The following is a 17,355-nucleotide window of genomic DNA, read 5'->3' as shown; positions in this document are numbered from 1 at the left end:
GCCACAGTAAACATGACAATATATACATTGGAGAGAAAGAGTGCACAAAAAGAGTAATTAATGGAACATAATAGAAACCCAGCAAATATACCCACACAGAAATATCTTACTGACTTTTCGTTAAAGAACAACAGGAATTCCGTGGGTGAAATAAAATAAAGGGATTGCTGGATGTCCAAAGAAAATGAACTTAAGTGCTATATTTCACACAAGATAAATTACCGACTTCACTATATTCTGTGAAAATACAAGTCTGAAGGTAACATAGAAGAAAATCTATGTGACCATGTTCTAGAAGTTTGTAGGTACAAGAAGGAAGGTATAATACTTAAATAATGAACAACTCGACCTCATTAATGCTTCCTTTGAAAAAACAATTAAATTGGGATTAATCCAAGCATGGCTGTTTTAAATTAGGAGGTCTTTAATTGTAACTGCTATGATAATCACTTTTAATATAATATAACGCAATGCAAGATACAAAAAGAGGATTTATATGGTACATTGCAAAATGAAAACTTATTAGAAACAAAAGAGGAGAGTAATGGAAAAGTACAGCTCTAAAACCATGCAGATAATAAACCAACAGCACAAATAACCCTCAGCTAGCATACAGCATTATACACAGTTGCTGCATTACGTAGAGCTCCATTCAGTGCCCACACTGAAAACCAGATTTTGAGAGAACATCTTTAACATACAAGGCCTACAAGATTCCAAGATGCAAGTAGGTTGAATATAACAGGATGGCTAAAAGAATATCTTGTCAATTGCAACCAAAACAGAGGTGGAATGTCTTTATTACAGAGAAAAGAGTCGTGGGACCCACTAAAAGGCAAAGAAACCAACTGTCCAATGCAAAGAAATGCTACTTCACCAAGCAGTTATAACTAACAGATATGCATGCTTTGGACAGAGCCTTACATGTGACAAAAGAGAATTAAAGAAACAACACATCTAAGATGAGCAACAGTAACACTTTGAAGCTTCAAAACCTGACTGAATAACTATGTAGAAGATTAACAAAGAACAAGAAAGTTCTAAATGTGTAATAAGCCAAACAGACATATGGGATATACCATCTTTTAAAAGAAGAATATATGCTATTTTCTAGAGCATGTGGATTATTTTTCATGGAGGATCATAAAAAAAACCTAAAAAAATTCTAAAGGTTGACCAGTAAGATCACTTGGGGCAATGGGGATGGTAGAGAGGGGTAGGGGACATTAAAGGTATTTGTAGCCAGGCCTGGAAACCTGAGTTCCCTTCCCAGAACCCACATGGCACAAGGAGAAAACTGACTCATGCAAGTTGTTATCTAATCTCCAAACTCATACCATGGCACCTAAGCATATATGCACATGCATGTACACACACACACACACACACACACACACACACAAATAAATATAATTTTAAAGCAGTTAAAAGTTAAAGATAACAATGAAATTATAGTAGATACCAGTAACAAATAACAAAAAAATTTCTGAAAAATAATTCAGAAATCATTGTCACAAAGGTATCAAATAATGTTCACCAGTTACATGTACATTCAAAGAGAAAAACATGTGCACTGGGAGCTATGGAGCATTGATGGGAGAAGATGAAGGCACAGGTTACAGTTAAATCCACATGCATGGGTCAGAAAAATCAGTTCATCAGATGGCTATGCGATCCAAGTCACACTGCACACTCACTGCTTTCCCTACCAAATGTCCAACCAATGGCAGTATTGACTTTAATGGTAAGACTCCCACAATTTATATGGAATCACAAAAGACTGCAGATAACTATCATAAATTTTAATAAGAACAACAAAGCTGTAAGTGTGGGTTAACCCAGATGACTTGGGCACATTTCTAAGCACAGAATGCACCAAAATTAAGTCATGAAGAAATATAAAATCTGAAAGTATCTATTTATTAGAAGGAATACTACTGTGTCTATAACAACGACAACAGTAATAACCTCCTGATCAAGAGAAGCACTGGACACACTGGTGATTTTTACCAAGTTTAAAGAAGGAAATAATATCAGATCATCTCAAATATTTTAAAAATTTGAAAGAATAGTAAAAATGTCCTATAATGCTGGCCCTAACCAAACCAAAGGCAAACACAGCACCTGAAAATAAAATATCAAAGAGCATACCTCATAAAAAGTAAGAATGAATGTTCATGCTATCAAGCAGTGTGGAACACATGCCCAAAAGTAAGTTGTCACCATGTCATAGAAAAGTACACCCCCACACCCACTATAGTTGATACCTATTGATGGATGAATGGATACATGCATAATGAATACGTACACTATAAACACTGAAGAACTTACAAAAAAGTATATATAATGTAATCTTTGCTTTCTGTAAAAAAATAATGAATGACAGATCAGAGCAAACCTTTGCAGGATGTGAATGGAAGGCTTATGGCAGAGACTGTAGTGGTTGACTTTACAGGTAAGCACAGGTCCCCCAACTACCAGCTTGTGTTCATTATATATGTTTAGTGTTTTGTACATCAAATACGCCCTAGTAAATGTCTTTTGAGAGTCAGGCGGAGACTACTGTAGTGACACTCAATCGAAATCCCAGCATTCGTGAGGCTGAGGAAGGAGGATCCCAGGTGTGAGGGAACTGTGCCTACATAGAGAGTATGAGGCAACCATAGACTATATATTGAGAACATGTCTCAAAAATAAAGGGTAGATGATGGAATTTATACACATTGGAAATGAACACTCTGAGAATGCAACTGGGAAAGACATGGTTGCTTAAAACAGAGTAAAACATTTAAAAATAAATTTAACAAAGTTTACAAGACTCATACTCTTAAAAGTTAATATAATTGAATTAAAAGCTAAAGGAAGACCTTAGATAAATAAAAAAGATATTCAATATTTACAGATTAAAAGAATTTATAGTTAAAGTAGAAATACTCTCAAAATTGATAAACTTGTTTGGTATAATCCTCACTCAAATCATAGCTGTTTCATTAGAAGGAACTGACAAGTGTGTCCTAAACTTTATATGGAAATCAAAGGGATGCTCAGCAGAAGGACAGATATGTAAATATAAATACATCTGTATGGGTATGCACATACAATACAACATGTTAATATACATATACATATATCTAATACATATTTTATGCACATGTATACACATATGTGTATCATCACATATATATGTGCATATCTATGGAATTCAGTAATTAGAATTGAGGTACCAGAAACAAACCCCTCTGTCTTTGACCCACTGACTTCTAGAAGGAAGCAACATTGCTTATTAAGGAAAGAAAAGCAGTACCAGTGTACAGTGTTAGTACAACTTCAAAACACAAGCAAAGAAATGAAATCAGAAATGAACTCATACTGTGTGTATATGTGTGTGTGTGTGTGTGTAATGATTAATTAAAAATTAATCAAAGCTCTAAACATAAACACTGAAATTATAAATCTCTTAGAAGAAATCCTCAGAAGAAAATCTGTCATCTTGAATTTGGCAGCTGTTCCTGAGATGCAATATACAAAGAATAAAAATATAGATTCATTGGATTTCATCTAAATTAAAATTTTGTGCTTCAAAAGATATCCATATGTGTCTTGCACTTCAAAGTATGGCAAAGGAAAATGAAATTACAATGTACAAGATGGGAGAAAATATTTGCCATTCTTTGTCAAATGAGAGTCTCATATTCCGAATACAGACGGCCCTCTTATAAGAACAAAAAAAAAAAAAAAAAAAAATGAGCAATCCAATGTTAAGACAGGTACAGAATTTTAATATCACATCAAGTGGGGTTTACAAATGGCCAGCAGGGAAGCAGAAAGGTATGTGGGACCTTATATCCTTGTTAACAGTTAGGTGAATGTACAAGCAGACCGTAGCTAACTTCTATGCAAGCAAAGGCTAAGAATGTGGTCACACAGCCCCTGAGGCCTTTAGCACAGATCCCCCTACTCTGGTCCACTTATGCTAAAATAACTTTAAAACTTTACCTCTAACTTTGCTTTATAATTCTTACTCGTCCTAAGATTCTTTTCAGTATCAAAGCCATAAATTCTGGTTTGACCTAAGTTGGGATCCCTAAAAATTCCAGGAAATTTCTCAGGTTTCTAATGGTGCCTCTGTCTCCATGTCTAAGATTTTTATGGGTGCTTAGACTGTGTTCTATCTAAATCATGGCTGATGAATTTCAATGGCTTTCTTTTGGCCCATCTGTCATGTTAAACATTGTTTATATGATAATTGCATTTTACCGTGGTTCTCTGCGTTTGCTGTCTTAGCCAGAGACCCACATTTAATGAATGCCACTAGCAACAAAAACAAAAAATAAATACTTCAAGTTCATGCATATTCTATATCTAGGTTAGATGTGTTCTTAGGTTAGTTTGAACTTTATTGGGTCAGTCATGGAAAAACGTGAGGGTCAAATCGTCAGTGTCTTGGACTCCTCATATTTCCCATAAACTGTGCAGGACAGTCTGAAAGATGGTGGGAGATCCACACTCCCAAAGCAGCAAAATCTGGATTCAAAACCCAATATTCTAAAATTTACTCTAAAATTTAAAATACTATCTAAAATACCTGCTGTAGCTCCTACTTACTAGATCCCTCTGAAGGTAAAAGCCTTATTCAAAGGCTCTGTTGTTCAGTGTTGCTCTGATGGTCCATGTTCTACTGCTTTGGTAAAGCTCAACCATGGTCTTTTAGTACTCCTGGTACATAATGTTTTGAAGACGAGGACTCTACAATGGTCATGGCCAAAGTGCATGTGATCTCATTTTATGAGAAGCGGAAACTGACCTGCTATGTATATCTTTTTCTTTTCACTTCAGCTACACAAACAAGCACAAAAAGTATTGTTTATACCCACCATAAGTTAACAGGGTAAAAAGCTTTGTCCCAAAGTGACATTGACCATATAGCATTTCCCTCTCTTTTGACTAAATGGTTGATTATAATTTAGAGGTTTTACTAAATTATTGTGTGTTTACAATTATAAATATATGTCATGGTGTGTGTGTGTGTGTGTGTGTGTGTGTGTGTGTGTGTGTGTGTGTGAAGGTCAGAGGACAATTTGTAGTAGTCCATTCTTTCCTTCTACCATGTGGGTCCTGGAAATTGAACTCAGGTCTTCAGGCTTGGCAGCAATCCCCTTTATGTGATAAGCCATTTCGTCAGCCCTCCACTGATTTAACAGAAAAAGATAAAAATCTAATTCTATAAAATAAGATTCATCTTCACTGTCATAGCCTTTCACTAGGTCTTTCTCACTTTTTAAAACAAGGGGGTTATCAATTTTCTACTTAATTAGATTAGATTCTAAAAGTCCTTTCACTAAGTAAGAAAGTAAAACCTAGAATTAGACTAAGACAAAAGGCAGATGCAGTCACAGAATCTGAGACCTTAACAGAGATTAAGCCACTTTTCTGTAACATGCCAATCCATGATTATCATAATATATTTGAAAAATATTTGATTTATTATTGTCTTCATTCTGTTACTATAAAAACTTCATAAAATTGTTACCCTGTTGGAACACAGGGTTTGAGGGTAATATAATTCTCTGTTTCTGGTCCATGGTAATATTTGGCTCCAGAATAAACTGACTTACTTCCTTTGAGGTGAAAGCTGTTTCATGTGTTGACAAGGCTCATGAGTTTTATTTCCAGCTATTTCACTTCCAAAGAAATAAAACATAGCCACACACAAGCAAAATCTTTTGCATGAATGTTCAAAGTAGCAATATTTATTACAGTTAAAAGTACAAATAACTCAGAAAAGTAGTCTAGCCTGTCCAAAGTTCTACTTCCAGGAGCTGCCCCATGCCCAAACTGACTGGCTGAAAGATGACCTGACCTTGGACACCATGGTTTTCCTGTGATTTAGCAAATAATCAAAATATCCAAACAACTTTTAGAATATAAAAGAAGAAATAAATTGAAACAAATTTTGAATATATGAGTAGTCTGTTCCATTTATCAATCATGGTCATCCCTCTAGATTCACCCATCTGTTGAGTTGTGGATATGACAGAAAAGTTATGTGTGACTATGTATCAGTCATGTCAACATGTGTATTTTTGCATCATTAAAGACATAAATAATGTTCTTCAAAAAAAAAATAGGAACAATTCAAACTCAATCAGCCAATGGAATATGTATTACAATGCTATTTGATTTGTTGAAAACTGTTATCCAAAGGCAAATTTTGAAGATATCTGCTAAGAAGCCAGCCACTAAAGACTACATAGTGTATTATCATTAATATGGCATATAAAAAGTTGGTAAAGACACACACACACACACACACACACACACACACACACACACACACACACAGAGCACAGACTGCTGGCTGCGTTCTGGGATGAAGGAGTGTTGGGGGAAAATCCCTGAGCATTGTTTAGCTTGATGATAATGCCTTAGAATGAGGCCGAGACTGGGTTTCCTGGTATTATGATTATACTAAATGCTGCTCAAATGCCATGTACTTAAAATAGTTAATTTACATCTATAACAATCTCTCTTCAATGGAATAAATTGGGGGAGGTGCCCTCACATGCTAAACTGATTCACTTGTCTCTTTTTACATTATACACACTAAATCTAAGCTTCTGTCTTATGTCCTCTCTTACCAGGATCACTGATGGTCACATAAATGGAATACCTGCTTGGATTCCTCCATGAAGCAGCCAAAGGGACCTTTCAACTCAAAGCAGGCCATACCCCTTGTTTCCTCACCTGAAATGGAGCCCACTCTATCCCAGGCCTACAGAATAAGATGATGCCTGTCTCTTTTCCTTTCATTTTCATCGTGTCTAAAATGTATGTTGTCTTGGGGAAAAAATGATTGCTGAAGTAGCTAAAAATTTAAACTCTAAGTAGAATTTGTGCTTACTATACTATTCCAAACACATTGTTTTACTTAAATTCTTTCTTTAAAAAATTAATAAGAGGCCTTGAATTTGAGGAGAGGGGAGCATAGTAGTTGGAAGGAGGAGGGGAGAGTGATATAAAATACAATAGTCTTAGATGAAATCCACTCACTCAGAAGTCCACACACACACACACAGAGACACACACATGCACAGACACACACACACACACACACACACACACACACACAAACACAGACACACACACACACACAGAGCACCTGAGTCCATTTAGTATTACGCTTATGTATGTGTGTTTAGAACTGATCCACTTAGGATAGCGTAACCTATCTAACCTACCAGGGAGCTCATCCCCATAGAAGACGGAGTGTTCTCAGAAGCCATTTATTACCTCTAGCTCTTCATCAAGAGGTGGGGCCTTGTACAATTTTTGCTTTCCTCATTGGCATGTCAATGGGTATTGTCATTATGCAGGCATTATCTAGGTAACAATATTGTTGAGAGTTCATGAGTGCAGCAGCATCCCTGCGGTAGTGAGCCTGGTTCTCTGGCTCTTAAGATCTTTACACCCATCTCTTCTATGATGTTCCATGGTTAGGAGTTGTGTTATAGATGTACCAGCTGGGAATGGGAATTTTGTGGATCTCTGTAGATTGGGAGGAGAAGGAGGAGGAGAAGAAGAAGACATATGTGAAGGGTTCAGTGCCTGTATGCAGAAAGAAGTTCGTATGTAAAGAAATACAGGTAACTGCAACCTCTGAAGGAGTCAGCTGGCTGTCTCAATATTCACCCTTACTACCCCAGCAGCTTGTGGGACAATGTCTGTACAGGATTCTCACAGAAATGTGTCTTCTACACTGAGCTGCCTTTAAAGGCACAATATTTCTTGAACTATGAAGAGCTTTCCAAGGTAAAATGTAATTACAAATGTTTTGAACTCATTTTTAATGTTGCTTCAAAAGACTGAATAAATATAGAATCTTTCATCTAACAAGGTTGATTTTTTTTTCTCCTATAAGAGTTTAAATAAAAGAAACGTCAAAACACTCTATAATCTTTTTTCCCTGGTGATGCCTTAATGTTAAAATTATTTCCCTAGAATATACACCATATGCCATGAGGGAAGAAGAAAATAATTGTATAAGTGAATGAAACTTCAGATTCAGCTATAGGCACTGCAATTTTTTGAACTCATGAAAGAAACAAAGCAGACATTACAAAATGTGCACTTATCTGTATAATATAGGCAGTGTAGCTGATGATAACAGGAACTAATGTCAAAATGAAAATATGAACACAAAGTTTTGAAACCATAATGGAAGGAATGGGGGATTCCTTTAAGTTCTGGGTTCTGTATGAACAAGTGTAAAATGCATGTCACAGGACTTGGGAGATGGCTCAGTGGTAAAAATATTTGTTATGCAAGCATAAAGACTTGAATTAGAATGTCCGGTGGCTTTGTAAGGCTCATGGCAGAACCATTTGTCTAATTCTAGACCTCCTAAGGGAAAATGAGAGACAAAGTCAGGAGAATTCCCAGGTACTCATGGATTAGCTAGCCTGACAAACACAGCACTATACCACAAGAGACTGACTCATGGACTAATAACAGAGGTCTACACACATGTATATATGTGCATATGTATAAACACAAACATATAATACACCTATGTACACAAATATACACACACATGCACAGATTATGCACACATACATAAATATACCCCTGCAAACACATGTATGCAAACATACACACACCCATGTACACACACTCAGACACATGCACACACACCCATTAATGCTATGACAAATGTAAAAAAATATAATATGGATGTATTTTGCTCATAAATGCCTAGCTCTTGCTTACTCACAATGCACAGCACCTGCAGAAATGAATTCAAAGCTAAGCTAAAATGAAGAAATTACTAGAAAAATGATAATTACTTTTCTAACATAAAATAATAATATACTGTGTTCAATCGTTCTGAAGAGGTAATAAGTATTAATAATCCTGCTTTCCCTAGTCTGTTTGTTTTAAATATATGATCACAATTATTCTAAAAGAGACTGAAAATTAACAAAATTATATCTTACAACAATGAAATCAGAAAGATAATGGTAGAAATAATTCCATCTCAACCACCAAGCAGATTGTGTACTGTATATACTTTATTTTAAAATATAAGTATGGTATTTCCTCATAAATATTATATATCTTATTATACTGTAAAGAAGATGTGCAAAAAAACCTCCTGCATGATGCTATGCTCCAGTTTGTAGAGCTAGAAATGAGAGTATTCAGCAGGACCTAGTTGGGAGTGGCTGATTTAATTTTAGAATGCCCAGAACAGTAGTTTACAATAAAATCTGTAATGTAATTTGCTCCGATTTCAATGGAAATTCTGGCCACAATTGAATCTTTACAGAGGAAAATTCTTAAATTTGATGGTAGTAGCAAATATAATTCTAAGTTATTGCTCCTTTGAGGACACAATCCTAGCAAGTAGTTGAGGACAGGACAGGCACTGTCCTGCCACTAGTAGAAATAGTTACAAAGAGAAGGAATTGTGTTGAGACCTAGGTCCAAGATGGAACATCAAGCCCAAAATAGCATGGGACAGCAAACAAGTAGAGCTGAGATAGGGCAAGAGAAAAGGAAGGGCTATGTGGTGGGTAAACAAGCAGATGAATGGGCTCAGCTCAAATGGGAGACACTGATCCTAGAGTATCAGGACATGAGGCCACCATAAGAGGAAACTTTCTCATATGGTTGCACCACTATCTAGTCTCTAGCTTTTTTGTCCATGATATAGTTTCTTCTATGATTTAGTATCCAGGATACTTGAGAAGTTTAAGAATTAATGTGTATATAAATGTTGTATTAGTCAGGGTTCTTCATAGAAACAAAAATTACAGAATACACACACACACACACACACACACACACACACACACATTCTAATACATATATTCTAACATATGGCTTGCAGACTATGGTTCAGTTAATCCAACAATGGCTGCTTACTAATGGAAAATCCAAGAGTCCAGCAATTGTTCAGACTGAATGTCTCAGCTAGTCTTCAATATATGCCAGAATCCCAAAGTAGGTTCTAATTCCCATGAAGAAATGGACTCACCAGAGAGAGTGAGAGCAAAAGCAAGCAGTCAAAGAGAGTGGGCTTCCCTTATTCCATGTCCTTTACATAGGCTGCCAGCAGAAGGTGTGGCCCAGATTAAAGGTGGGTCTTCCCACCCCTAAATACCTGGATTAAAGGTCTATCTTCCCACCTCAAGTGATGTAATTAAGAAAAAAAAAAAAACTCTCATAGGTGTACCCAGCCTCTTGGGTTTTAGTTAATTCCTGATGTAGTCAAGTTGAAAACCAAGAATATCCAACATAGTTGTTATATAGTAAATATTACACAAATCCTTTCTTTCTTTTTGGGGAAATACTACTTGACTTGGGTAGCAAGGACCCATCATGAACCTGGAAGGAAGAAGGTGTCATGTATGCACTAGGCAGCCTGTGGAAAATGTACCTAAATATAAATCTTTTTTAAAGGAAACTTAAAGCCAAACACATGGTCAACACCACTGGGATGGTTAAATCTGTAGGAATAGTGGTGTATTAGATGATGTAAAACATTGACCTTTTAAAACAATATTATTTCAAAAAATGCTATCCTCATAAACAAATCAAGTAAAACAGAAATTCACATTATTTAATTTTAACTATACTCTTAAATTACTTGGGAGAAGGATTGTGACAGCATACTAAATTTGAAAATATTATATTCCTAACAAATGCAATATCTGATATAAACTCCAACAATGCATGGTAATCTCAGGTGGAAAAATTCTACTCAAATTAAAATTCTCTGGAAATATCCAAGTATTATTTGAAATTTCATTTTGTGATACTGGACTAGGATAAACAAAGAACTATGACAAAAAATGAGATTTGGCTTTGTTGAAACATGTAAGTGGACAGTTTTCCTTTCTTCTTATTTAAAAGGTTAAAATATGACGTTTTGGGTCTATGTTAAATACACTGAAGTAGTTCAAGTATAATAATGGGATTTCATATAATTGACAAAAGAGTGTCAATTAAATACTTTAGGAAAGAATTTTAAAGTGCATAAATATAATCAACATGTAAAAGAAGTTCATATATATATATATATGCATGTATAGGCACTTATGTTTCTACATAGCATGCAACATAAACATATATGTATGATGACGTATATATTTGTACATGTATGTATTTAAGATGGAAAGTTTTCTATAAAACTGCAGATAACAATGATGCCAAAACTAGTTTTTTTTTTTTTTTCTGTAAAATAACTAAAGATAAAAATCTCTCACGATGTATTGTGAAATGCCCCCAGGATCTGAAGTATTACTTGGGTTCAGTCAGTGGCCCAGGTTCATTAGAACACACACACACACACACACACACACACACAGAGAGAGAGAGAGAGAGAGAGAGAGAGAGAGAGATTTTCTCTTTGTAATTATGACTAAAGGTGTGTGTTTGTGTGTGTGTGTGTGACTTTCTTTTAAGCTGTGAGTGAAAACATGTATGTCATAGATGTGTGTATGCACTTGTGTTCACCCTGGGAACTACAAACACAGCACATCAGCTTTTATGAATGGTCTGAAGTCACGTTGGTTTTTTTTCATTGTGGTTGCTCTACTTACTTGTGTATGACCTTGAGTAAAGTATCATATCGTTCCATGCCCAGATTTTCTAATTGTGGTAAGGGAAGTCTCAAAGAAACATGAGATTGGCATGAACTAAACAAGGAACACCATGGATAGCCAGCTGCTGACTCAGCAACCACATTTTCAACATTGGGTTCCAATTTTCAGGAGTCTCTCAGAGCATTTCCCTGAGGTACATTTGTACATTATAACCAATATCTGAAATCTGGAATCTCTGCTCTGGGGGTCCCAGCTTGGGGAAACTCACAAAGACTAAACATCCTTCCTTGGCCCTCTTCTGGGTATAGCTATGTGACATGGGGAACTCATTTCTACTTAAGGTGGTTGTGGTAGTTTAAATATAATTGGCTTCAACAATCCCAGCGGCAGGGGTAGAATAAGGAGTTGTGGCTTTACTTAAGTAGGTGGGACCTTGTTGAGCAAGTATGTCACTGTGGGGGTGGGCTTTGAAGTCTCTTTTGCTCAAGCTTTCCTTAGTATGACATTGAGTTCACTTCCTGTTGCCATCTGATCAAGATGTAGCCAGCAACATGGCTGCCTGCACACTGCCATACTCCCAGCTGCCATGCTCCCCACCATGTTGATAATGGACTGAATTTCTGAAATGGTAAATGAGCCATCACCACTATTATATGTTTTCTTTATAAGAGTTGCCATGGTTATAAGGATTCAGGTATTATGCTGGCCTGCCCTGTCACCTGGCAGAATGCACTCAGGCAGTACTCTGGTGAGCTCAGGGTTCCAGGGCTGCATAGTCTGCCCATAGGTGCAAAGGACCCCTTTAAAAAAAAGACTCCAACCCACTTATGCTCTCTTTCTTTTCTCTCTGTCCTGCTCCTCCCTTTCTAGCTCTTTCCTGCTATTCCCCTGGGGCAAACAGGCCTTTTTTTTTCTGCCTCCCTCTTCTCTTCTGTCCTCTCTGTGGTCTCTGTGTCTCTTTACCTCTTTTCTCTTTCCTTCCCCCTTCCCTTACTAATAAAACTTCTCACTAAGCCCTGTCTGCCTGGCATGTTTGCCCCTTCTCCTTGGTCACCCTTGCCAGCCATGGAATCCCCCAAGGTTCCCCACAAGCTTTATCATAACAATGGTCATGGTGTTTCTTCCCAGCAATAGAAACCCTAACTAAGACAGTGGTCCTGTAGGCAGAGCAAATGCAGCACACACAGCAGAAAGTTACATTTAACGTTATCATCCTGAACTTCTATTCCAAACATAATAATGACTTTAGCATAGCTCATCGCGTGTTTTGGTTTTGGAGCCAATGCCATCATTTTAGTTCACAAAATTACAAGTAAATCGTATTTGTCCAATATTTCCCCATTCTACACATATCCTTCTCATTGAGCTTTGGTTATCAGTTTTTAAAATTTTACTTTTTTATTACAAGTGTTTTGATAGGAGATTATATATGCAGTAATGTAATCCTGGGTATTTAGTCATTGTCAACTAAAGCCCAAACAGTACCCTTTTTCAAATTTAGGGGCTCAATATAAAGTGGATTTCTTTCTTTTGCCCCACCTTTCTTTACCTTTTATTCTCTTATTACATAGCCATTATTGATAAATCCACCATGAAGTGTTACTTCATTAGCTTTAAATATGGGGGCCCCAAAGGAGATTCTATTCCAATGTTTAAACCCATGTAACAAACTCAAGTACCAGGAAACTTATCTGCATTGTCATAATAAACCAAGAGATGTGAAAATCTAGAGGAAGAATCACTAAAAGGTTGACAGGGATGGGCACATTTCTGCTGAATATTTGGTTCTTAGTAGATTGTAATAGTTAAGGAATGGAGGAAAAGTCATGTCAGCAAAGGTATGTATGATCTAAGCCACCAGAGAAGGCACATGGTGTGCTAATGAAACAGTGTAGATTGAGGGTAAAATAGAACACAGACCATGAAGATTCCTATGGCAGAAGAAACACATTCAACAAGAACCTCAGGGACCCAGCACACAGTGGCCTGAATTGGTCATAACATAGGTGTCAATTACTCCCTTTTACATGCCTCCCTGGAATTTCAAGTTTTCATTTTAGGGGACCTGTTTTCATCTCCAATCCAAGTAAAATTACAGTAATGTTTCAGCTTTTCCTCTAATACTGTTGTAAACCTATTTCAGAGATGAATATCTGTGTGTTGTAGTGCAACCCTAAGATATGTCATTTCTTTTAAGAATGGGACCCTCTTCCAATACCACTGTGTTCTAAAAGAGATGACAGTGTCAGGCCATGTGCCACAATAAATGTGTCTCTCAGACTCTCAGATCCTGAACTCATATGGACTTCTGGCCCATTTAATAGATTCTTGTTGTTTGCTAATTATAATCCCTGGATACAATGCCAAATTAAAAAATGGGTAAGTGTTTTACTTCATACATCTGAATATAACTCCACAGAAAAATGAGTAATACCTCTTCAATATCAAATACCTTTACTTCTATGTATCTTATACACAAGTACCAGGATATGTGTGTGTGTGTGTGTGTGTGTGTGTGCTTCATATATATATACATATATATGTATAATCACCTCAGCCCTTTATTATATATTCAGGCCACCATAATACATATGGTTGCTTTCTCACCCTGGTGCTTTTTTATCATTGACTAAATCAGTAATATTATACTCTACCACACAGAAATGATATGAAAGACAGGTTTCTCTTGGTGAATATACAAACTGGAGTAATAATTCAAGTGAATGGTAGTTGGTCTAGATCCTACTGCTGTGAGCAGAGATGAAGGTGGGCAAACACATTCCATCAATGGGCTGAAATTTCCCAATATGAGCCTAACACCACTGGATCTATTGCTGAAGTGGTGTTCATCACTGAACTCTAAGCCCAGTTTCCACTGTCCCTCTTCTACCTGCAGTTCTCAAGATGATTGAAAATAGCTAGTGTTTCTGATGGCTGGCAGACAGAACTCTGCACGGAATGCAGTAGATATAGGATCCTGAAACATTTTCAGGCCATCAAGCATCAGCTCACTGGAAGGTGCTGAATAAATTAAGCCAAAAATATAAACCCCGTTGATGTGTTTGAACTTCTCAGCAAACATTCTTCATTCATATTTAATTGCTCCACAGAGACAGTTACTCTTTGGAGCAGTTCCAGGCATTATTTCCATTCCATTAGTAAGCTTGCAGGGTGCCTACTCCTTAACCCAAAATGATTGATCCTATAAATGCCTCTCCACTTTCTGACCTGAACACTAATTGTGTTTGTGTATAGATTAAAAGGAAAGCATGTTTTCAGAAAAGTTTCCACTTATATTGCTGTCACTTAAATTCCCTGTTAACAGAAAAAAAAAAGGCACATCAAAATGATGGTGCTCCATGTCCTTTTCTGAATTTGCTTTTTAAAACACGATGTGAAGCAAACTTATGTACAAACCTAGAGGAAAGCATCTAACATAGATTTTTCAATGCAAAACCAGACAGTTTAAGAACAAATGCGGTGGATATGTTAATGTTTATTCTTGCAGATTCCAGTTCTTGCCACAGATGCATTTCTTTGTACAGATAGTCTATTGTAGAAAGAAAAAAAAAAAAAAAACCAAGAAGACCATATTTTAAAATTCTATTTGTGAGATTTTTGTGACCTAAATGTGAAGTAGTCCCAAAAGTTGTGTTCGAACACTTGTTCTCCAGTTGGTGGCCATGTTTCGGAAGCTATAGCACATTTAAAAGCTAGAGATTTTGAAGGAAGTAAGATGCTGGGGACAAGCCTTTAGGTTTTACAGCCTGGTCCTACTTCCTGTCCGTATTCTGCTTCCAGATAGTAGATATTATGCAATCAGAAATCCCATGGTCCTACAGCCAAGCTTTCTCTGCTTTGATGCCCCATTGAACAGTCACTGGAAGATGCTGTTTGTCAAGTACTTGGTCATAAGAATAGAACAGAACAGAATATCTAAGACAGGAACAACTAAATGTTTCTTTGGGTCATTTATAAACAGGCCTAGAAATGACGATGTACACATTAGATAGTAGCAGTATAAGACTCCATGCTTACATCCATAATTCATTATGAATTAAATAATTAGGAATTACATCTATAATTCAACAAGATAAGATGTATTTAAATAATGTTTATGAATTTTGACTTGGCTTGAGATTCTGAGCTCAACCCAGACACTTATTCATCTCCTTGTTGACAGTAATCAAATAAAAAACTTTAAATGTCTGGTGTAATTAAGATGAGTAAAAGCAGTTTCCACAAGGTTTGCATATAATAGTTTTGATGATGGATATATGGAATTATATGAATATAATATACATTTGTACCCAGCATATTCTTCCTAGACAACTGTCTTAGAGTTTCTATTGCTGTGAAGAGACACCATGAACATGAAAACTCTTATAAAGGAAAGTATTTAATTTGGGCTGGCTAATAGGCTCAGAGATTTAGTCCATTATCATACTGGTGAAAAGAAGGGCACGGTGGTGTGCAGGCAGACATAGTGCTGGAGAAGGACCTGAGAGTCCTAAATCTGGATCAGGAGGCATGAAGAGAGAGAGAGACAGAGAGGCAGAGAGAGAGACTAGGCTTGGCTTGGCTTGAGCATTTGAAACCTCTAAATCTACCCACAGTGACACACTTCCTTTCCAACAAGGACACATCTCCTTATAGCACCATTCCCTATGAGCCTATGGTGCCATTTTCATTTAAGCCCATACAACAGGTATCCTTATTCTAAAGCCAAGCAGATATTTGATTAACAATGTTATATATTCTGATCAGATCAGATTCCTGCTAGCCCTCTTTCTGATATATCGTCAACATACCATCGAAGATCTCTCACCATACTAACCAGTGTCCTTGTCAATGCTTTTAGTTGTCACACAGAATATTTTCTTTAAGTAAAATGAGAAAAATATATGAATATAAAGGTATAATACATAAATAAATAGGGCTGGGAAAATGGCTCTGTGGTAAGGACACTATTGTGCAAGCATGAATACCTGACACCTGATTTTGGATCTCCTTGTAAAAAGTTGAGTGTAGCAACAGGATCCAGTAGCCCTAGAGCTCATAGATAGGTGTTGGGGAAAATATTGGTATAACTGGGAGCTTTGTATGTGACAGTACAGAAAAAAATAGCAAGCCCCAAGTATAGTGAGAGACTATAGCCAAAGGATAAAAAAGCAGATGGTGAGAGAGGTGGATACCCAATATCTCCATGTGGCCTCTAAAAATACACACACATACATGTGCACACACACACACACACACACACACACACACAGAGCAAAAGAAATTGAACACAAATGGGAAAAGAACTTACATCAATCTGATTGAAGATTGCATGATCTGCTTTATAGGAAAATCTAAAGATTACACAACCAAAAAGGCAGTAAGAATAAAGAAATTCATGCTCCATTCAGCAGCACATATAATAAAATTGGAACAATACAGAGATTAGCATGGCCCCTGTGCAAGGATGACATGCGAATTTGTGAAGTATTCTATATTTGTAAAAAAAAAAAAAAAAAAAAAAAAACAATTAAGCAAGTGAAGGAAACAATTCAAGACTTGAAAACTGAAAGAGAGAAAATAAAGACAACAGAAACCTAAAGAATGCTGGAAATAGGAAAATTGGGCAAATGATCGGGAACTACAGATGCAAGCATAACCAACAGAATTCAAGAGATGGAAGAGAGAACCAGGCAGAGAAGATAAACTAGAGGAAATAGACTCATTGATCAAAGAAAATCATAAATCC

General features: G+C 36.5%; 1 protein-coding gene and 1 non-coding gene across 3 annotated transcripts in view; one reads left to right on the top strand and one right to left on the bottom strand.

Moving 5' to 3' along the window:
* Tmem117 (transmembrane protein 117) overlaps nucleotides 1-17,355 on the bottom strand; it is a 435,767-nt gene that overhangs the window by 96,547 nt on the left and 321,865 nt on the right. The window lies entirely within an intron of this gene.
* Nucleotides 17,005-17,108, top strand: LOC127226239 (U6 spliceosomal RNA). Its single transcript, XR_007834854.1, has one exon. It is a non-coding gene; the product is annotated as a U6 spliceosomal RNA (small nuclear RNA).

This window comes from Phodopus roborovskii, unplaced genomic scaffold (genome assembly GCF_943737965.1).
Source record: "Phodopus roborovskii unplaced genomic scaffold, PHOROB, whole genome shotgun sequence".
NCBI lineage: Eukaryota > Metazoa > Chordata > Mammalia > Rodentia > Cricetidae > Phodopus > Phodopus roborovskii.
Note: the sequence above shows the minus strand (reverse complement) of the source record. Positions and strands in the feature narration are given on the sequence as shown.